General features: G+C 36.4%; 1 protein-coding gene across 2 annotated transcripts in view; it reads left to right on the forward strand.

Annotated features, from left to right (window-relative positions):
• Window positions 1-24,677, forward strand: part of LOC120420931 (latrophilin Cirl) — an 80,715-nt gene that overhangs the window by 16,451 nt on the left and 39,587 nt on the right. The window lies entirely within an intron of this gene.

Consider the following 24,677-nt stretch of genomic DNA (forward strand, 5'->3'; position numbering starts at 1 on the left):
ATCAAATAACTCAAACCCTAAGTATCATACAAAAACTTTTACCAAAGTCTCTCAAATTTGTCACAGATACGCCGGGACCCGCGGTGTATGGGTAAGCGTAATTGCCTCTCACCCAGTCGGCCTGGGTTCAATCCCAGAAGGTCCCGGTGGCATTTTTCGAGACGAGATCCCGCCTTCCGTCGGACGGGGAAGAAATGTTGGCCCCGGTCTAACCTTAAAGGTTGGGTCGTTAGCTCAGTCCAGGTGTAGGAGTCGACTCCCTGGGTCCTGCCTCGGGGGAGTCGCTGGTAGGCAGTTGGACTCACAATCCAAAGGTCGTCAGTTCGAATCCAGGGTTGGATGGAAGCTTAGGTGTAAAAAGAAATTTGCAATTGCCTCAACAGTCAAGCCTTCGGACACTTAGTTTCGAGTAGGAATCTCGCAATCGAGAACGCCAAGGCAATGCTGTAGAGCAAAAAAAAAAAAATGATTTCTTGACTGAAAATAATCTAAAAAAGAGACAATTTCCAGTTTTTGGAGCATGACTCCGGCAAATCGGACCATATTTTCTCCCCTTTTGACAGTTCAAAATATAGACAGATCTGAATCTTTTGCATCCAGAAGCGTCCGGTTTGGTCCTTTTACCCTGAAGTAGGGATGGAATAATCGCAAACAAATCATTTTCGCTTGCGAGCTCTCTTCACCAGCGAAAGAGAAAGAGGCTAATCACGCAAAAGAAAATCGCTCCAGAACTCCTAGAAAATCAATCTGTGGACGATTTTTTTGTGAATTTCACATTATATATTTCGTAACAACAGATCATTTTTGACGTGTGACGTTACACTTGCAAGTGTAGTGTAGTGAAAAGACGTTCTGCTAAAAAATCAAGATGATCATTCATTTTTATTTTTTTTAGATTCCTTTTACCGATCTTTCGTGCGCGAGAGGAAGGCCATGTTCCATTCGGATATTTTCTCGTGATGAACGTTCACAAATTTTCTTTTGATGATGATTTTTCGCTGCCCTGAAGTAATATTCTATGTACAGAATTTGTTTTGGGATTTATTTAAACTTTAAACTTTCATTTGCGCACACACACTGAACAAAATTTTTAATTGAAAAACGTTACCTAATCCACCCTTAGGTGGTTGGTGCCTTCCTCACATTAAGAGGACAATGCTATTCAAAACAGACACAAAATTGTGGACCTTTCATTGTTCTACCAATTTGACTCATTGAGTCAGTCCGAGATAACCCAGTGCAAATTTTTTGTTCAGCATGTAATATTGTATGAGAAAACGTGTACACAAAAACCATGTACCGAAGAAAAAAAAATCAGGTCTGCTCACCCCAAAAATAACATCAATTCGGCGAGAGTCATAATCAGATTTTTTTTTAATATTTCCCGTTTCCCGGGAAATTTGTAAATTTCCCGGGAACTCCCGAAAAACAAGCGAAGGTATACATTTTCCTACCTTTTTGGCACCAAAAAAATCCCGATTAAATATCACCAGAGGTGAAATAGAGCCTTTCTTACAAAATGATTAAACTCCGAGAAATATATAGGTGCAATTAATTTTTCAGAAACATAATGATGACCCAGTGAGAATTTTACCTAAAGCTTTGAATCTTTTAAGGCTAATCCTCGAATGCCATTTTTTTTAATTTCAGAGGTACATTATTTGTCGCAAGATATTTAAATTTAATTAAGAAAAACATATTGGATTGACATTATTAGAAAAAATAAAGGGTACTCAGTCTTCAATGTTAGTCTATGATTAACTTAAAAAAAAATCTGTATCGCTATTGCACTTTGTCGATCTATTATGAGAAGCCAGAAAGAACACTTTCACGCGCAAGCGTAAAAGCGCTGGCGTTGAAGCTTCGACTTGACGACTTGCCGAGCTTTCGAGCGAGAACGAACCGGGACTTCGAATTTGATGTTCAGTATATGATTTTGCATAAAACCAAAAAATAATAGGAAAAAATAGGGTGTTCGTCTCCGACCCCACGGCTGTTACGAGCGGTTTTCCAGTGATGGAAGACACAAATTTTTAAGAGCGGATACAGACATCGCTCGTGTATTTCAGTAAAAGAGCTCTCAAAAATCAGACTTTTAGTTGAGGGTTTCGGGCCAAAATTCAATCGAAAGAGCGCATCTAAACCTTCAATTTAGTAATAGGATTTTTTCCTGGGACGAATCCTCGCCGTGTACGATTTTTTTAAAAAGATTTCTGAGAAAAGCGTTTTGTCCAAAAGCAAACCTTAAACCTTTCTTTTGTAAGAAAGGCAAAATAATAATAATTAGAGAACCTGATTTGATTTTATTCATTCCAATCTACTGTTCATATTGAACTAATCAGCCTGCCTGTAAATTTCATGTCAAGGTTTAATTCAGATAATATTTATTTTGGAAGCATTCACAACTAGGAATATTGTTTGCTTACATGTTGGGCAACAAAAATTACGCTATTTTGGAATGAATATTAACTATTTTATTATCGACAACCCTTTTTAACGAATATTTTTGTTATACCGGGCAGACGGTAATAACAGAATTCATGCCATTTCAATAACAAATACTGTTAAAATAACAGAAAGTGTTATGGAATCTTCTTGAAAAACCATTTTTTGCATAAGAGTTTAATAACAGTATATGTTATCATAACAAAATTTGTTATTGGTCTGATATTGGTTGAAATCCAAAACAACTTGGGAATAACATTTTTTGTTATGGAAGAATACCGCCAATTGTTATTGTGATGATTGGGTTAGTTGTAAAAATAACAAAAAATAATAACAGAGATTTGTTCGAAGAATCATAACGACGAATAACAAATCTTGTTATAAATAACAAACTATGTTATTGATATAGTATTTTCAAATATCAAAAAATGTTATTCCCAAGTTATTTCCGTCTGCTCGGGATATCATTTGAAAATAAGATATTCACCTCTTCCGGCCAAGATAAAAATTGAGATTTGTTTAATATTTTTGTTTACCTTGAACCTTGACCAAATCGGATGAAAATTGAATTGATTTAAGATTTTTTTCAAAAAGGGTTGTTCGAGAAGAATTTGTTTAAAAGTATTCGAGAAATTTCTGTTTGAAGTTACAAATTTATGAAGCACGTGAGCTGCCGAGGGCGTAAGAGGATTAAATATGAATAAAATATCGTTTATTTTCAACCACTTTTACACTATGATTTTTTTTTTATTCTAATTAATTTTTTAGGCCATATAATTATATAACTAAAATCATTCCATGAAATGAAAAATCATTTTAAAAAAAAACAACTTCGTATCGTATGAAATTTATCTAAAGAATGCAATAGTTTATGGTCACTGAGACAAATTTGAAAGCAACTGTATTGTTGTGGAGCATAGATTTTCACTGTCCAAACACATTGATTTAAAAATACTTCTGAGCAACTAATATTGCTAATATTTGTTTATATGGTACGATTGTAAAGACAGCACAAAAAATTAGAAAATTTATATATTTACTCAAAGTTGCAATATTTTTTACAAGCAGTTAAGCCATGAATTGATCCTCACACTCATTTTGACCATTAAAGTTGCTGTTCTATACACAGAAAAAAAAAATCAAAATAATATTACATCTGGGAAGGGGTACATCTTTTATGTCAGGAAAAGGTGTAATTTTACCTCTGGAAATGTGTAATTTTACCTCTGGAAATGTGTAATTTTACTTCTTTTCTGGTGTAATGTCACTTTTCAGTCTAAATTGAAGTAAATTACATCATAAAAGAGGTAATATTCAACCTTCCAAAATTACAGCTTCCAAATTTTCATTATTTTTTACTGTGTACAATTCTCTTGCAAAATATTAATCAAAAACAGAATCAGAATAATCTTCTAAAATTTTAAAACTTCCCGGGAATTCCCGGGAAATTTATTGAAAATTTCCCATTTCCCGGGAATTTTGTAACCCCGGGAAATTGGACGCTCTAATGGGGAACCTACAGCTACATCGGTGAAAAACCAACCATATGCATAGCGACGAGATAGCCGAGGTGGTTGGGGCGCCGACTTGGTAATCTGAATATGACTCTCGTCGGATTGATGTTATTTTTAGGGTGAGCACACCTGATTTTTTTGTGTACACGTTTTCTTATACAATATTACTTGCTTTTGCTCACAAAGGTGATGTGCATGCGGTTTTCCACAGATTTTTTTACTGTGCAGAGATATCGCAGTTTAAAAATGGATTTTTTTACAAAAAAAAAAACGGGAAAATTTGTTTGAAAAAGTTAATTAAAAAAAAACAAGGCTTAAAATATATTTTTCAATGTTTTAATTTATAAACATAGAAATAAAAAAAATATCAAGAGATTAACCAAGAGATAACCAGACTGCCAATTTCACAATAGAAACATGCATGAAAATGTTCATTTTCATCCATTTTAACCATTTAAAAATTACATTTACATTTATTGAAAATTAAGTTCGTTTCCATGGATACTACATCACAAAAAAGGATCTTTTTTCGAAAAAAAATCGACTGTAAAACCAGTTGGAAATACCACAGTTAAACAATGATGGTAATATTCATCAGTAAATGGATTTATCGTAAAAAAGGGAATTGATAAATACTCAGCAGGTTCACATTTTTACACATATTATCATAAAAAGAGGTAATATTCCAAAATTTCATGCTTCTAAAATAAAACTTATTTTTCTGTGTACGTGGACACTTTTTTGGAAATCTTAAGTCCAAATATTTCTCACATTCGAAATTGAAAAGTAAATCTTTCGAAGTTGTGAGCTAGTGCAACAAAGGATATTTTTTTTTGATTTAATGAATTTGACTTATAATTTCACTTGCATTAATAGTAAACAGATAAACAATTAAATGCGTTTTATTTCTTTCTAAAATGCCCATAACCCCCAAACGAGTTTTCACTTTCCACACTACCTTCTTCGATGCATTTTTTTACGACTTCAAATCGACCCTCTATCAGATAGAGAGAATCTAATTTAAATCGTAGAAAAGTGGCTCTAAAGTTAGCCATCCTAGCCACAACAGCAGCAGCAGCAGAGACCTTTGGACTGCTTTGGGGCTCAGCAACACTTTTGTGGCTGCTGCTAGAGGTTGGTTGGATGCAAGAGCTCTTTTTTTTCCTTCATCCCTCTCCTGAAGGCAGTAATCCGCCGGAGGTATTTGTGTACACAAACATACCCAGAGCAGCAAAGGTACACAACACACAAATACCGGCGAACCGGTTTGAAATGGACACACAAACACGAACACACAGAAAAAGGGGCAAAAGAAAACAAGCAAACAACCGACCGCAAAACCACAGAAAGTCCAGGGCTTAGCCAAGTCGACGTCGTCGTCGCCGTTGAGCTGGGCTGAAGTTTGGAGTTTTGGAGTCTGCACTCTATGCACGACTTCAGCCCAGCACCATCAATGAGATCTCTGACCGATCATTCAAATGCAGTTTCGATTAAAAAGTGGTATTCACATTCACATACTGGCAAGCTGAAGCAGATATAGGTACTATTGGACTCTGAAGTTGCTTATACAGAGAGATAGAGAGACATAGAGAGGTATGCAAAGTTGTTGCAGTAGTGGATTGAAGAGAACAAATAACAAAATAAAGTTGGCAAACATTTATTCTTCGTAACTATTTTCTGCATTAACACTGTTGTAATTATTTAATATTAGGCTGGTACAAATTTTATTTAAAGTTTTTGTCTCCTCCCCCTTTAAAGTCGGCCCGAAAAATCAGGGGGCGAAACATTTTTTTTTTTCAAAAAACTTCGGAAAATCAGCTGAAATCAACTTAAAATGCATTCCCCTGCGATTAGAATCACTTTGAGCATGTTTGAGTTAATTTAAAAATTCTTTTGAATTTTTGAAAATGTTCGATGTTGAGGTTTTTGGTTCTCTAAAATTTTTGTTTTCGTAAAATCTTTCATTTTTTGAAAATTAATGATTGCAAAACAACTGAACTAGTTTAAAATGCAGTTTAAAACACTTTTTCATGCAAATGCTGAAACTACGGCTTGTTATTTCAATATTTATATTTTTTTCTTCTTTTTGCCCCCTCCCCCTCGACACCGGCCAGAGCCGAGGGACAAAAGCTTTGAAAAATATTTGCATCAGCCTTATATGATATGTTTCAGAAAAAAAGCGGTCTTGAATATTTCTTCCTCTTCCTTGTAATTTGAGAAAAATCAAATATACCGCAGACATATTCAAGAGCTTCGTGGGGTGTACCCCATTTGGCATAATGGACGTTTGGCATAATTGGTCCAAGACATCAGGGACGTTTGGCATGATGGACATTTGGCATAATTATTGCAGGCGTTTTTTTTTTAATTTATTTTTTTATAAAGTATTTATTTTATCAAAAAATGCGTTTAAATATTTTCTTTATAATAACAAGTTTTTTATCCTTTTGAAATAATTTGCTGCTTTTTTTGTATTAAATTTTTCCTTCTTTTATTTTAAATTCAACCTAACAAAGTGATGTAAGTTTTCTCAGTCATTAAATATTTTGCAATAAAGATTTTATACTATTTTCCCTTTCCCTCCTTTTTTTAAATTCAACCTATATGTGTATTTTGCTCTTCTTTAAAGAAATGCAATAGACACATTCTCCGGCAATGTACACCTTAGGATGAAATTTTGAAAAGCGTGTATGAACTATTTGGATATTTTTCCTCAATTCTAGACTACTTAAAGCTTCAAAAATCATGGTTTTCATTAATTCATCATTTGAATATCATTATGTACAAGTTGGTTAAGTTATGCATCAATTCGTGATAAAATCATCGTTTTAAAGCATTTTTTCTAAAAACTCCTGGTTTTCAGCAAAATAAAATCCAAAAATTATTCTTTTGATTGCATTTTGTAGGTTTTTAGATGTACTAAACGGAAATGTAATGGTTTTGCAGTTTATCTTAAGTTAAGTATTTTTTCAAACTAGTGTAAGTTTACCATTTTATTGCGTTGCAACGTCACGAAAAAGGGACAGTTGTTTATGCCAACAGAAAACTAAACATTCAATCATTTTGATATTTTGGATACTCTTTGTACTTGGAAAGAGCTTTCAAATGCAACCTAGAGCGACTAAATTGGTTGTCTAGATCCAAAGTTACAACAGGTTTAAGTTTGCGTTGCAACGTCACGAAATTTTAAATCATATTGGTCACATGGCAAAAAAGGTGTATGCGTTCACAGTAAAAAAAATCATGGTAAAATTTCATCTAAAAAGGAGTACATCTTTTATGTCAGAAAAAAGCTTTAATTTTACCTCTCTCTCGTAAATCGTATATGTACCCTATATGCAGTAAATACAGTATACAATGTACGGAGCACATAGAGCTAGATTGGCTTTGATCGTCCAGTTTTCACAGCGGCGAGATGGCCGTGCGGGTTGGGGCGCGGACTTAGTAAGCTAGATATAACTATCGTCGGTTTGATATTTTTTTGGGATTACAGTTATTTTTTCCTAGCGTCTGCCAGATGTAAATTTACACATTATTAGAGGGAAAATTGAAGCTTTTTTCTGACATAAAAGATGTACTCCTTTTAAGATGAAATTTTACTATGATTTTTGACAAAGAACTTTGTCCTAAGGGCACTGTCTACGGGTGTCAATCCAAAATTTCGCGAAGCGAAAGTGTAACGATTTTCTGTCGTTTTTCAAATGCTTATATCTTCCCCCCCATTCAAACAATCTTTATGTTTTACACACCAAACGAAAGGGGAAGTCTTAAAGTACAAGTTGACTACCTCACAAAGTTGATAAAACTTTGTTAAAGTACTTAAAAGTTAAGATGAAAATAAAAAATGAATGCAAGAAAAATCCCGGCTGCTGATTGGCTGAAAGCACGTAGCAAATGTTGCTTCCTCTCCTGCTTTCGCAAAACTCTCACGCGAGAGCTTGGCACCACTGTTGCCACATTTCATGCGAACTATATAAGCTAGCACTTAGCCTCAGAAAATTTCAGTGCCTATCGCGGTTTCGTCAAAGACGGATCCACGGTGGTAATTTTATTGCTCACACACACACACGCACACATTGAACGACACAGTATGTGCACCAAATTGGGAGGAATTCTGTTCTAATGAAGATTGTTAGGAAGGTCACCGGAAAACTAGAATGATTTGGGGCAATGGGGTTGGGACCACATTGGTAGAACATTGGCCACACCCGGAGTGGCCATGGCCCTGGGGAAGGTTCTTCCGGGGGGACATTTACCGAACCATACGACTTGGGGCAATATGGGTATCAAAATTCATGGTTTTTGAAACTGGTTATGAAAATGGCCATTTCGACCGGATTGGCCACACCCGGAGTGGCCAGTGCCCTGGGAAAGGTTCTACCGGGGGGACATTAATCGAACCATACTACTTAGGGCAGGGGTGACCAAAGTTTGGCCCGCGAGGTGATATTTTGCGGCCCGCGGACCCATTTTGAATGATCCTGTAAAATGGCCCGTTGACCACTTGTAAAGTGATTTTATACTTTTTCAAAATTAAGGTATATTTTAAACTTTTATATACTAATATTTTTTATTTTTTGTTAATAAAAAAACTTATTATTTATCAATATTTTGATCCCCACTTTAGGATACAAATACTGTGCTCAAAATATTTTATAATTAAAACAATTTCATACGTTTCATTGTGAGTGAAACTAGTAAATATCGTCAAAATTTTCATCAAACATTTTTAGAAATATTAAAAAACGTTCAAGATTGACTTAGGTAGAATTCTGTAATAGTTGCAAAAATGTAAGTTTTCTTTATTAATTTGCAAGTCATAATGACACTTTTATGAACTGACCCTCAAACATACATTGCACTTCCTTCGGGATTCGAACTCATTACAGTTAGATAACGAATCTGATTCAGGCAGACAAAATGTGGAAATCGGAGGATATTTTACAAAGCTTTCGTCAATCAACCCACCCCTCCAATATTATAAAAAAATGGCTCAAAAACAAGAAGCAAAAATATATTTTCAAAAAGCTTCAAAAATTCAAAAATAGCCCCGGGGAAGGTTCTTCCGGGGGGACATTTACCGAACTATACGACTTGGGGTAATATTGGTATCAAAATTGCCTCAAGTCGTATGGTTCGATTAATGTCCCCCTGGTAGAACCTTTCCCAGGGCACTGGCGACTCCGAGTTTGGCCAATATCCTATAAATGTGGTCCCAACCCCATTGCCTCAAATCATTCTGGTTTTCCGGTGACCATCCTTACAATCTTCATTAACACAGAATTCCTCCCAAGTTGGTGTACAAACTGTGTCTTCCAATGTGTGCGTGTGTGTGTATGGGCAATACAATTACCACCGTGGATCCGTCTTCGATGAAACCACGGTTGGCACTGAAATTTTCTGAGGCTAAGTGCTAGCTTAAATAGTTTGCATGAAATGTGACAACATGGCGCAAATTTTGCTTCCTCTCCTGCTTTCGCGAAACTCTCACGCGAGAGTTTGGCACCACTGTTGCCACATTTCATGCGAACTATATAAGCTAGCACTTAGCCTCAGAAAATTTCAGTGCCTATCGCGGTTTCGTCAAAGACGGATCCACGGTGGTAATTTTATTGCTCACACACACACACGCACACATTGAACGACACAGTATGTGCACCAAATTGGGAGGAATTCTGTTCTAATGAAGATTGTTAGGAAGGTCACCGGAAAACTAGAATGATTTGGGGCAATGGGGTTGGGACCACATTGGTAGAATATTGGCCACACCCGGAGTGGCCAGTGCCCTGGGGAAGGTTCTTCCGGGGGGACATTTACCGAACCATACGACTTGGGGCAATATGGGTATCAAAATTCATGGTTTTTGAAACTGGTAATTAAAATGGCCATTTTGACCGGATTGGCCACACCCGGAGTGGCCAGTGTCCAAGGGAAGGTTCTACCGGGAGGACATTAATCGAACCATCCGACATGGGGCAATATGGGTATCAAAATTCATGGTTTTTGTTACTGGACATGAAAATAACCATTTTGATTGTGGTGACCACAACCTAGAGTGGCCGGTTCCGTGGCATTTTCCGAACCATACTTGTTTTGGCAATATTATCGTGTTTTGGCAATTTATTTCCACAGAGGTGCCAAAGATTGGAAACATTTAATTAGAATAAATTATTCAGGATTAACCCTTTACAACCTAACCCCGCCTTTAGACGGGCTTCGATCTAAAAAATCGCCAAAAATCAATTTTCCAACCGATTTTTGATCTTTAAAAAGCATTGGAAAGAAGAACTCTCAAAATTTCAGAAAATTTCAGGGTTGGAAGTTAAACTTATTTTATGTGACTTTGCCAATGTTTTTAAAAATGACATTTTTTTAGGGATCAACTTTGGCAGTGTTGTTTACTAACATTTCCTATATTTTCAGTAAAAATAAGTATGCAGTAATTTTTGTAGTGTCCCAGACTATGCCTCTACGCATTTGTTTACAATATAAATGATAATGGTGCCATTCTATAGCAGAAAATGTGAAAACATGCAAAAAATTGATAAAGTGACTGTAAAAACATGAAAAAATTAGATAGGCGAAATGAAATCATATTAGGTGGTAGAATAGGCCAAATACTACCAAAAACAAACATAAACTAAACAAGATAAATGAAAATTAAAATAATAAAAATGAAACAAGAAAAACATAAAACAAGAAAAGTAAAGTTTTTCGTAGCACAAAAGTTGCTCAAAATGACCTCCAGAACACGGGAAAAATAAATATTTTCGAAAAAAAATTTGGGCAGTAGAGGGTTAAATAAATAGGCAATGATTTAAAAATAAAATGTAATAGAATAATTTTTTAGGAGTTTTGTACAAAGTTCTTTGTCATATTGGTCATGTAGAACATAACCACCTGCACCTTTTTTTACTGTGTTGTTGGTTTTTGAAGATAAAAGGATACTAAATATTATATATTTTTTATATAATGTTTCTGAGCATATTTACAGAAGAATTGTATATGGGTATTCACAAATTCCGTTACTTAAGTTTGTATGCAACTCGGAAAAAGTAGGTATTTTAAGAAACTTGTTGAACAAATCAAAATAGACCGATAATCACAAGGGGGAAAAATTCTAAAACTTTCTAAAAAGTAATCACGTGGTTACTGGATGGCCCCTTTATGATAAACTAATTCTCGTGAGGGTTCATTCTAATACAACGCAACGAATTTTTTTTTTGTCTCACACCCTTATGTAGGCCAAATTACAGTGAAGTTCACTAAACAATAAAAAACACGTGATTCGATTGTTTTTTTACAAACTTTTGTCACTTTGTTGTTGGACGAACCCTTACCTAAATAAGTTTTATGCAACGTTCAGTTGTTCGCAATTAAAAATGTTATGTTGCGCAGGTATACAGTTTTATTATTTCCTCAAATTTAATTTAAAAAGCACAAAAGTCAACGAAATAAGTTACGTTGTTTGCAGATCACCCCTTAGGGGCCATCAACAAACGATATGGGCACTTTATTTATAAATTTCAGCCCTCCTAAAAACTTGAAGCTCCTTCTTCCTTCTAAAACTTCCACGTGTTTTGTAAATTGCTCAAAACTATTCAAATATTAAGGGAGCGTTCTTGCATTACGTAACATAACATTCATATTTTCAGACCCCCTCCACCTCCTCGTAATACACTTCCAATACATTTTTTGCATAAATCCTTAAACCCCCCCCCCTCTTGATATACGCCGTTACGTAATGCATGGACGTCCCATTACATGGAGAGAGGAGGGGGGGAGTGGGGAGGGGGTGGTGTCATTTGTGATAATGGAATAATACACATATTTATTTTTACTTTGAAAACGCTTTGGACAACTTCGTAAATTGTACTGCTACTGTGAAAGCGGTATAGGGGGAGGGGGGGGGGGTTTGTCTTAAATGGGCGAGCCAATCAATTCACATGTCCATGTACTATCTATTTATGTCTTATCAAACTATCAAAAACTATAATTTATTTTGAAACTAAAATTTCGTGACGTTGCAACGCAACGAAAAACCCTGGTTTCAAAAACAGAGCGTTGCAACGTCACGAAATGTAAGTGGTCTTCAAAAATCGAGGTTTGATTTTTTCGAAAAACTACTGATTGCATTCGATTTGTTGGTCAATTTTACATTAAAAATGGAAGAAGAACTCAAAATTTGCCGTTTAACAGAGCAGAGTTAATGGCAAAACATGAATTGGGTCAGGATTGAGAAAAAGTCACGCGTTGCAACGTCACGCTACACATTCTCCTCTCAAAAAAAGAATATTCGCTTAGAATAATGTTTCAACACTGTTTCTTATAGAAAATTTAATGCCCTTTCCGAATCTGTTATAACATATATACCTTTTCTTTGTATTTTTTGAGTTACTGAAAAAAGAAAAGTCAAAGCGTTGCAACGTCACGGCGGAATGTGTCAATAAGTTTTTTAAAGCAATTTTCTCTTCTTTTATTTTAAAACTTAAAGAAGGCAAAATCATTCAAAAGCTATGCAGTTTGTTTTTTTTCAATATTTTGCAATTTTTGATTTTATGCAATTTTCTCTTCTTTAATATTCAACCTATTGGATGTACATTTTTTCTTTCTTTAAATATTTGACAAATGAGTTGTTATGAAATTTTCCCTTCTTTTATTTAAATTTCAACTTTAAGAAGGGAAAATCTCTAAAAAAAATGCCTTTTGAATATTTCAAAATTGAGTTTGTTTATAAAATATTCCCTTCTATTATATAAAAATCTATCAAAGTCTCTTTAAGGGGTTACATACATGTAAATTGGCTAAAATGTCAGAGGTTGATATGAGCAGACATTTCCACTTTTTTTAAATCTGTTTTCAGGGTATTAAAATATACATTTTCATCTATTAACAAAATAAATATGAAGATATTTAGATGTACCGTTGCCGAGATATAGCTATTTTAAGTTAGCACTTTCAACCACGTGCCACGATATCTCAACACTGCGTTGACCAAATCGGCTCAAAATTCTGGTGAAGACTCACTAAACGGGTCCCGTGTGCATGACGAAGGCTGATTCTCAAAAAGTTTATTTTTAAAAAAAGATAAAAATATTTTTCTGTTTTCATATAAAAAATCAACATTTTTTTTTATTTTTGTAGTTTTTTAAAAAACCTAAATTTCAAAATCGGGATTCGTCATGCACACGGGATACGTCTTGAGAGTCCTCACTCCAAATTTCAGCCAATTTGGTCCATCCCGTCTCGAGGTATCGTGGCACCCGCAAATCAACTCGGTGTTTTGAGAAAAACGCTTACAAAGTTTGACAGTTCGCTTTGCGCATGGCAAAACTTTAAACTTAAATCGTCTTCGACTCACTTAAATCATAAAATAAGTTTATGAAACTTTGAGGAGTGATTGGAAATCATCTTTTGAAAGGATTTAATAAATAATCGGGAATATGATTTTTTGAGATTTTTTACATGTATGTAACCCCTTAAAGATTAACATTTTGCCACTTTTCAAATATTTGGCATTCGCATTATTTTTTATGTTTTTCACCTACAGCTATTAAAAAAATCAATTTAATTCGCATTTTTTTTACAATTGTCCCGTCTTTAAGATTAGTTTTGAATAAATAAAAGAAGGAAACTTGCATAAACAATTTTATTGCGAAAAAATAAACCAACAGAGAAAAAAATTGCAGAAGTTATAGAAATGCTTAAAGAGAACATCTATAGAGAATTTCCCTTCTTCAAGTTGAATATAAAAAAGAGAAGAAAATTGCATAAAAAACTTAATTCCAAATATAAAGAAAAGCAAAATTGTCTCCATTGTCGAAGGTTTGAAGAGGTTTTTCTCATCTTTAAGTTGAAATTTATATAAAAGAAGGGAAAATTTCATAAAAAATATAATTGCTAATTATATTGAAAGAGGAAAAATGTAAAGCTAACAAGAGATATTTCCTTCTTTAAACTTAATTTTAAATAAAAATATCGAAACTTTATAAAAATTCTTTATTGTGAATTATTCAAAAGGGAAACAATTTACTATTGGGGAAAAAATACTTAATTTTTCGAAACAAGTGATAATCTCTTAAAGTTATATAAAAAAGGTAAAAAAAACAATACATTTACATTCGTAAAAATGAGAAGTACTAATAAAAAAAAATTGTGCCAAACGTCCTTCTTGAAAACCCGTCATGCCAAATGTCCATTATGCCAAATGGGGTACACCCCATACATACACACATACATTTGTTCAGTTTTCGATTCTGAGTCGATATGTATACAATTAGTGTGGTTCAGGCCCCCTTGGAAATGCAAAAAGTGGTCAAAGACCGTTGCATTGTTGATTAAATCATTGTTCTATGTCCACTAAAGCTCCCCTGAAATTTTCAGCCAATTTGGTTCAGGTTTGGTCACAGCTCTGGGACATTTAAGTTTGCATGGGATTTTCAACGTTTTACTACGGGAAAAAATCTTTTTTTAGTTTTAACTGCCTCAACAATCAGTTACCCATTCAAGTAATTAGAACTAATAAAATTTATGTAGATTATTGTATGGGGAACAACTTTTCAGAACATCACAGGTTGATCCGAGTAAATCTGGCTTAATTATTAGTGGTTTAAGCTATGGTGTCGTAATTGTTTTTTGCAAAGGGCCAACACTGGCATTTTTTTCCTAATTTTCATCTAGGCGCTCACTACGATTTGTTTTTCATAGCTTGACAACTTTTTTGTTGTTGCTGTCAAACAATTTTTTCAACTGCAAATGGAAAGGTCTTTTTTCAAGTCATCCGTACAATTTGACCAGATTTTCTCGTTTTAGGTTCCGCAGTGTCCAGCGAGGAGTGGAAATTACAGTCTGATAAAAAAAAATCCGGCGTCCCCGGAGTTCAAAATGCCGATGACCATGCGGAACGGAATGGCAACAATGGAATTCCTACATAGAGATCGCAAATGAAGGTGCTCTGGCATGGAATTTTATTACCTGGCCCGACTTGCCTGGTTTTTGAATTACATCTTATTGAAGCATTAAAGAAATGTTGTTGAAAAATCTGGCAAAATAAAATTCGGATTAACTTTAACTTTGTCTCCGAGATATGCAGAAGTAGAGGAATAAATAATTGTATGATCCAGGAGGAGAGGAATTAAACGCCAGCGAAACGTGCTGATTAAGTGTGCCAAACCGTTCCTAATGGTATTATAGTGGTTTGTAGCATGGGATTCAAATAATTATGTTACGTGCCAAAGCACTTAACGCGCCACTTGACCAGGCACTACGACATCGACGCATCTTGGTTGGCCTAAGTGTCAAACTTGCAAGTTATCTATCAAAGTTTCTAAAAAGCAGCGGAACCATACGCAACTCTTCGCTGCACAAACAGTAGTTTAAATTTGTTCAATATTTCTGAGATATTTCAAAAATTGCATCAAACAGTAAAATCTAAGAATTTATAACTAGTTGATTTTACAAGTTAATATATCTAATTAAGGTTTCACCAGACGAAACAAACCTTATTCATGTACAACTAGTACAGCCTCTTGAAAAAAATAATATAGTTAGAATTGGTAGGAATATTTTTATTTCTTCTTAATAATTACCAATAACTCAATAGTTCAAATTTGTATTTTCTTCATCAATCGTGCACACTCCCCCCTCCTCGTGGACAATATCCCATACAACAAATTTGTTTTTTGTGGATCGTGGACAATCGCCATACCACATACTAGGAAACTCTAGGAAGAGAATGTTAAAATGCCTAATTTCATGTGATTTTAATTATAAAGATGGTTCTCGAATGTGTAATCAGTGGGTGTGTTGTGGGAGAATTTCGGTGACACAGAGGCAGGAGAGTGCGTGTATTCGTGGATAGTAAGACGAGTCGGTTTATGTCTCCAGTGTACGGACGCAGCCATTCCCGTACTAAAGCGCCTATAAAGAGGAACAGTTCTGCTAGCCACCACCAGAGGGCTGAGGATCAACGAATGGGCGGCCATTGGGGGTGGCGAAACTGATGATGATGATGGGCGGGTTTTCCAGGATTTGTCGGATCAGAGGTTCGCGGGATGAGGCCCGGGTTTTCATCGGCCATTTACCCGGTTTATTGAAGTGCGACAAGTCGCGAAAGCCGTCGTAGCTTCGACTACAACTCGACGGAGTGTTGTGAAGTGCCAGTGCCAGGAAGCGGTCAAAGGACTGCACGGAGGACAGAGGAGACTGGGAGAAGCGAGAACTCCAAGAACTCCAGGTAATTCCCCGCGAACCCTCCAACAACCCTGATAAGTACCGCGAGTGACCAGACCAGAGAGGACCGCCATTACAATCCCCCCCCCCCCCCTCATCTCATCCACAGAACCCCTTAGTCTAGGACTAAAGTTCCCTCGGTTCGGTCGTGGTTCCAGCCAACATCCGTGATCGCGAGCGTCTCCGGCTACCGTCGTCAATTGCGGTATCGACGAGCTGCGACTAGCCGACATCGCTAGATCGTCTGCGTCCTCCCTTTGGAACCCCCCGAACCACAAACCACACAGAGAACCATCTGGTTCCGGAAGACCTGTCCCACGACTCAAACCCAGCGCCGGAAACCGGGCAATTCCCACGGAACTTCAGTGACGTGGAGGCTCAAGTCCATCACAGGCACACGAAGGGGACAGCGAAGACTGCAGCAGCAACCACAACGACGCCGGGACGCCGTCGAGTTCACCGTCCAACCCCAGGCCAGCAAGCAGCAGAACGAATCGGCCAGAGGTCGGTTCCGGAGATCCGGAAGCAGAACAGCGGCAGGTGAAGCTGATGGGCCTCACATCAGTAGAAGATCCACCCACGGTATCCGGAAAGAATCAGGTCGAGGTAGGAGGTAACCTGTAAGGAAGTGGGATAGTGGGAAAGGATAGGAGGTCAGGTAGAAGAGGAAGCCGGTGTAATAAAGTGAAGTCAGAGAATAAACCGAGGAGTTTATCTTGAAGCGACACATTGTGTTTTCCTGCCTCGTGAGCATGAGCGCATGCCGACCTTTGAGAGAAATTGGGAGTCATTCGGACCTCCACCAACCCTCACTGAGTTTTATGCTTCGGTGCCCTTGCCTGGTAGCATGTAACTATGAGGCCGCGCAAGTCTTTAGTCACAAATGCGATAGATAGCAGGATTTAGAATAAATTTAATGTTCAAAATCAACACTCGGTTCAACATTTTTGCTAGCGATCTTTTAACTGAATAATTGAGCTGCTTTACATTCCACATCTTAGTTCTTGATGATGATGATTCCTTTTGAACGAGATGTGGTTTTGACCCTTGGTGTGTTTGACCATCAACGACACATGGGCATTTAGAACTCCGGAGACGTCGGGCTATTTTTTTGGATTGGATCGTTGCACAAACTGGAGTAAGACTAAAATTTCCACTCCTCGCTGGACACTGCGGAACCTAAAACGAGAAAATCTGGTCAAATTGTACGGATGACTTGAAAAAAGACCTTTCCATTTGCAGTTGAAAAAATTGTTTGACAGCAACAACAAAAAAGTTGTCAAGCTATGAAAAACAAATCGTAGTGAGCGCCTAGATGAAAATTAGGAAAAAAATGCCAGTGTTGGCCCTTTGCAAAAAACAATTACGACACCATAGCTTAAACCACTAATAATTAAGCCAGATTTACTCGGATCAACCTGTGATGTTCTGAAAAGTTGTTCCCCATACAATAATCTACATAAATTTTATTAGTTCTAATTACTTGAATGGGTAACTGATTGTTGAGGCAGTTAAAACTAAAAAAAGATTTTTTCCCGTAGTAAAACGTTGAAAATCCCATGCAAACTTAAATGTCCCAGAGCTGTGACCAAACCTGAACCAAATTGGCTGAAAATTTCAGGGGAGCTTTAGTGGACATAGAACAATGATTTAATCAACAATGCAACGGTCTTTGACCACTTTTTGCATTTCCAAGGGGGCCTGAACCACACTAGTATACATGAAGGGGGGTCTACGACGTTTTTATACAAAGTTCATTTTTAGAGCAGGATTATAGCCCTACCTCAGTGAGGAAGGCAATATAACGAAGTTGACAACCTACCTTCACCATAGTCCGATTTACAATGTTAAAATATAAAACATTCGGGAAATTTTCCGATCTTTTTGAAAACAATATTTTCAAAATTTTTAAATCAAGACTAACATTTCATTAGTGCCAGACATTCAATATAACGCCCTTTTGAAATGTTAGTCTTGATTTAAAATTTTTGAAAATATTGTTTTCGAAAAGAACGGAAATGTTTCATATTTTAACACTGCAAATCGGACCATTATTTGCTGAGATATCGACGTTAGAAAATGGTGGATTGTTCGGGTGAGACTTAGAAAACATCAATTTTCCTGTTCTTAAATCTTTGCATGGCAATATCTCAGCAACTAAGGGTCGTATCAACAAAGTTCCAAAAAGCAAAATATAGAGAATTTTCTCAGCTTTTCAAAAATATTTTTTTCAAAAGTGGGCAAACATGTGCATTTAATTAGAAAAAATAAAAACTGCGATTATTGTCAAAAAAGTTACCTAAAATGGATTTAACTTGAAATCGATGCACTTTATCAAAATTTCACTAAAGTACTTTTTGATTGCAAATTTAATTTTACATCAAAAAATGTAGTTGAAAAATTTTTGCGACCGATATATCGATTTTTTTTTAAATCAGCATTGATTCAAAAATTCATAACTCGATCAAAGATTTTTTGCACATTCTGGAAATTGCTGAAAAGTTGGCATTTAATGTTTTCTAAAACATCAAAAAATTAAAAAAACAAAAATAGTGTTTTTTTTTGCAAATCAAGTTTTAGTGACAAAAAGTTAAATAAAAAATCACCAATTTTTTTACCTTGTATCATTTTTTTCAGTGTAGTCCGTATCCATACCTACAACTTTGCTAAGACACCAAATCGATCAATACATTCCTTCAAAAGATACAGATTTTTGAATTTTCATACATCATTTTTGTATGGACAGCTGCCAAATTTGTATGGACAATTATATGGACAAACTAATGATGCAAAATGGCTTCTTTAGGCATACCAAAGACACCAAAACAGTTTCAGCCAGATTAAAAAACACAAAAAAAAAACGAATGATTGAAATCTGAGAGAATTGCTCATTTCTAACAACATTTATTAAAATCAAAATGTCTTAGCCTCCAACGAAATTGCGACAAAACACCCGCGTTTCATAACCCCGTAACAATTTCTAATTGTCAAGAACGAGTGGCATTTATCAAGCGATACAACTTTTCCCGAAAAGCTAAATGGAACCAGCAAACTTTTCAATATGCAATTATGAATTCCTAACAAATCTTCAAACAGCAATATTTCCCACCCCGAAAAGCTCCTCTTCTCTGTGCAAGAGTCTATGCGGCCAATTCAACAAAGTGGTGCGCGCGACCTCAGTTAGGAAACTGCATTCAATCTTCGCGTTGGCGGAAATAAACACAAAAAGGCCTCCCCCCACCCCCACCACTTTTCCCACTTTTTGACAAAGAAGCACTCTCGAACAATTCCTGGGAAATCCATTATATTTTTAGTCAAACGAATTAAAAACTTTGTACGCAAAACTTTTCCCCATTTTTCGCACGAAACCACCTCGCGTTTTTTTTTGTTGGCTCGTTCGTTCGAGCAGACCAGGTCGCGATTCGCGGGTTTTCCTCTTTCCTTTCCACCACCCGATTTTCCCTTTGTTTGCTCGTGACAGTTCGTGATTGTGGTGTGGTGGTAAATGTTAGGTCGTCTGCATGGCGCTCAACCACAACGACTTATTTACCATTTTTTTGCAACCTCTTTCTTCGTGGTATTACCTGTCGCCAGTTTGGGTTCGACACATTCGCTCACTGGAAGACAACTGCTGCTGCAGGGAACTTTGGATTACGACGAGGAGAGGGGGGCAAAATCAATACTAAACGTGTTACGTTTAATTACGGGGTTGCGAAAGGGTTTTATAGACTTCTGAAGTGAATTGTGAAAAACCTTGGCTGAAACATAGAATTAAAGTACCGTCAGTCACCCCCACATTCTGGTCTGGGGGTGAGATTGGGTCAAACAGATTTTTTTACGGATTTAACCAGGTTCTTATCAAAGAAACTAAATTCTGTTAAAAGGGTTGTGTAGGGGACATCTTGAGATTACTTAACTGAAAAAAATCTTGCTCCTAGATCAAATTCTATCATTTTAGCAGCTCCTCTCGCCGCTCATTTCCGCTCGTTTTTTTTTCTAAATTTTGTTGAAAAGACTATGGTGAAAAATTGGATTAAGATTTCTACCCGATCCTTTACGTCCGAACCCATACTAAAATCTAGGATTTTAGAGATAATTGTTATTAATTTTTCGATTTGTGTGAAACTTTGTCCTGTCCGTTTTGTGATATCTCGTGACGGAGGGGCGGTACGGCCCCTTTTATTTTTGAAAATGCGAAAAAGGACATGTTTTTTTCAATAATTTGCAGCCGGTGATGAGACAGAAATTTGGTGTCAAAGGTACTTTTATGTTAAATTGGACACACGATTTGATGGCGTACTCAAAATTCCCAAAAAACTTATTTTTCATCGAAAAAACACTTTTTTTAAACTCTGCCATTTTCCCGTTACTTAACTGTAATTTTTTTTTGGAACATGTCATTTAAAGGGAAATTTAATGTACTTTTCAAATCTTAATTAACCCAGAATGGTAATTTTTTCATCTAGAAAAAAAAATCATTTTAAAATTTCGTGTTTTTTTCTAACTTTGCAGGGTTATTTTTTAGAGTGTAACAATGTTCTACAAAGTTGTAGAACAGACAATTACAAAAAAATGCTTATAAACAACACGAGTTAACGCAATTTTACGAAAAAAAAGTTTAAAAAGTCACTTTTTGCGTTTCTCTTTGTTTCGTCGTCCGTGTCTGTCGCGGGTGACCATGAACGGCCATGATCAACGACGACCAACTTTTTCAAAACTTTTTTTTCTTGAAATCGCGATAACTCGCGATGGTTGCAAGCAAACCCGGTTTGTTGGCGTCGAACTGTCAAAAATTGATCGCGGTGAATACTTTTGTAGCATAGTTTTTTGTGTGATCAATGGGGTACATAAATGCTGATTAGTGTGGTGCTTTTCGGGACGCACAGTTCTGTTTTTTTACCTTCTTCTTTTTTCATTGTTTTTTTACTCGCATTCGTTGGCCGATGTGGTTTTTTGTGTTGTTCTCTTTTTATAGTTTTCTATAAAAACCTTTTTTTTAGACTAGCAAGTCGTTTTGCTGGATCCTTTCCATATCATCGATGATCGGAAGGCACGCCGGCGAATATGTTTTAAGGCTTATGATATAAAATCATTTTATTAAATGAAGCCCTTCCTACATCACCGTTGATCGGAAGGCACGCCGACGGAGAATTTCTGGAGAATCGCGGTCGAATTAATACTATATTTAAATCCCTAGATAGCTATCTTTCCGCAGCCGGCTGCCTAAGATTTTTAAAATTTCAATCGATAAACAAATTGCTTATGGTCGCATCACCTACCACAGTGAATCCTGACCTCATACTCATCTTACTAACCCCTCAAAACTCATGTGATACTTTGTCGGAGACGCAGCCGATTTAGCGGTCCCATCACTCAAGTATCGGACTAATATGCCCATCCACTTCCCCGTGTCTTACCACTGGTCGTGGCCGGCGTCGGTATTGATCAGCACGATAGGGACCTTTGAAAATTGCGAAGGGGTGATGATTGGTCTTTTTTTTATCTGTGGTCCACGGAGCAATGTTTGGGGGTCCTGGTCAATAACGAAGTAGCAGCTACGGGTGGACACCAATGCTATGCTATGCTATGCTATGCTATGGAATGTGGTACATAAATGCTTTGGTGGATTTTTGACAGTTCAAAATATTTCAAGGAAATTTACCGCGGTTGACCAAAATCAAATTTACAATATTACTCTTATGTCCGGGACCCGTGGTGTAGGGGTAAGCGTGGTTGCCTCTCACCCAGTTGGCCTGGGTTTGATCCCAGACGGTCCCGGTGGCATTTTTCGAGACGAGATTTGTCTGATCACGCCTTCCGTCGGACGGGAAGTAAATGTTGGCCCCGGACTAACCTAAAAAGGTTAGGTCGTTAGCTCAGTCCAGGTGCAGGAGTCGTCTCCCTGGGTCCTGTCTCGGTGGAGTCGCTGGTAGGCAGTTGGACTAACAATCCAAAGGTTGTCAGTTCGAATCCCGGGGTGGATGGAAGCTAAGGTGTAAAAAGAGGTTTGCAATTGCCTCAACAATCAAGCCTTCGAACACTTAGTTTCGAGTAGGAATCTCGCAATCGAGAACGCCAAGGCAATGCTGTAGAGCGAATAATTTGATTTGATTTTTTTTTGACTCTTATGTTTATATATCAAAATTTGTGTAATTGTCTGCTCTACAACTTTGTAGAACATTGTTACACGCTAAAAAATGACCCTGCAAAGTTAGAAAAAACACGAAATTTTAAAATGAAATTTTTTGTTCTAAATGAAAAAATACCCTTCAGGGTTACTGTAGATTCGAGAAGTAAAATATTTTTTTTCGAAATTTTGAGTACGCCATCAATCTGGCGTCCCATTTTACATAAAGGTCCCTTTGACACCAAATTTCCATCTCATCACCTTTTTCCCGATTTCGTGTGAGTTGGTACGGAATTACCCTAATATTTTATTTTGAATTCCAAACTTCAATCGGTCAAGAGAATTTTCTCTCATGAGCCTTTAACTGAAAATAGGGAATTGGAAACATTTATGTGGTGTTCAAATATTGTCATAAATGCTTTTTAGAGTCTTCCAATGTATATTGTGGAGATAGTTGCAAAATACCTTCCAACGAAACATGCCGTATATTTATCCTTAAGTACTTGAACAAGTAGAGGAACTATACCCTTTTTCAGCCTATTTCTATTATCGGCCTATCAGCACTTTGATCATGAATCACAGCTTTCATTAAGTGTTTTTGACTGTTTTAAAGTAATAAATAAATCAAATGAAAGTGAGCAAGCAACTCACCATTGTTGATACCGTAATCTGGGGTGAATCGGGACTACAGTCTGAATAGGGACAGCAGTTTTTAGAGCACTTAAAGCTTTTAAATTTGGAAATGGATGTACACTAGGGTGCCCAGAAAAAATGACCCCCTGCTCCACAAGCGAAAAACGGGTTTTTGGGTTATTTTAAGCATCTGTGTAAATTTTGAGCGAATTTGGTTAAGATTAACCCATTAATACCCGAGCCTAAAGTTGCCGAAAAAAATGTTTTTCATACAAAAATGACTTTTTTAAATCGCTAATAACTTTTCAGGATCGAGTTTTACTGCCTCGGCATGTTCTACAAAGTTGTAGAGCATTAAATTTACAATAAGAATCTCACTTTTGAGAATATTTGGATGGAAGTAGCGCGCCTTGCAGACCAAAACATGAGGAAATTGGGTTTTTCATACATTTTTTCGATTTTTCCCATACAAACTTCACCTTCGAGTATCAATGGGTAAATGTCAACCGATTTTGCTCATATTTGGCCCAGAGTCCTAAAATAGCTCAAGGAACAATATTCAGCTTGTGGAGCGAGGTTTTGAAAAAATGTTCCATATTCTGGGCACCCTAATGTACACATTTTGTTGGTCTGAGTCTGTTCTAACCGAAACCAACCAGAAAAATCAAAATATTGTGCTCCAACATGGTTAAAACTGCTGTCCCAATTCGCCCCATGTGTCCCGATTGACCCCAGTTTACGGTACATCTGAAAATAATGAAAGTGGTGAGAATTTGCCGAACGGCTTAGAGTGATTAAAATGGGTATATTTCCCCTACACCATGGGACAACTGTTGCATTGATTCATAATCCTTGAAATATTTGAAATAACATTTTCAATTTTCAAAAACAAATTTCATGCTACAATTTGTTGGGAATCCAATAATAGTAGTTTATGCAACAAGTTTTTTTCAGCACGAGTTGTACATTTATCCAACGAGGCTTACCGAGTTGGATAAATACGACGAGTGCTGAAAAAATCAAGTTTTTCAACGAGTTTCTTACAACATTTTTTGCAATTCCGAAAAAAACCCTTTTTCAATGGAATTTTATGTCAAACATTCCTGTGTGTTGAGTAAATTCACCGTTCAAAACAAAAAAAAAAATATATTGAAAAATGTTACTTTTCGATACAAGTGTTGAAAAGTTCAACTTTTTAGCACTCATTTCAGTGCTGAAAAGAAGAACTTTTCAGCATTGGTATTGAAAGGTATTAATTTTCCATTCAGTTATTTTTGGTAGGGAAAAGTAGGCCGTTTCGTTTCTCCAGAAGGACAGAAAAACTTGACAGTTTCACAGCGGAATTGCAAAAAAATAGATTTTTAAACTATAAAATAAATAGTCACAAGTTTTAAAATCACTCCATCTTGGAACGTTTCTTTCAAAAGACCGGACTTTCAAAAAGAACCGCGGCTCCTGTTGTGTGAGCCATAATGGTTCGTTCGCTCTTTTTAGTGAACCGGCTCTTTGAGCGGCTCGCTCGTTTTCGCCCATCTCTTTTTTTTATTCATAACTTATTTTTATTTGGTCCTTTTAGGTGCTATGACCAGTTTGCCCATCTCTATATCTATAATTCCGCACGAAAACAGCATGATTCGAAAAAAAAGTTCTCCAATCGGGCTCAAAATTGTTCTGAGAAATCCTCCGATAAAAATATGTGTGAGTTATGAAAATGGTTAAATTGATTT

The sequence above is a fragment of the Culex pipiens genome, chromosome 3 (assembly GCF_016801865.2).
Source record: "Culex pipiens pallens isolate TS chromosome 3, TS_CPP_V2, whole genome shotgun sequence".
In the NCBI taxonomy this organism is placed as follows: Eukaryota; Metazoa; Arthropoda; class Insecta; order Diptera; family Culicidae; genus Culex; species Culex pipiens.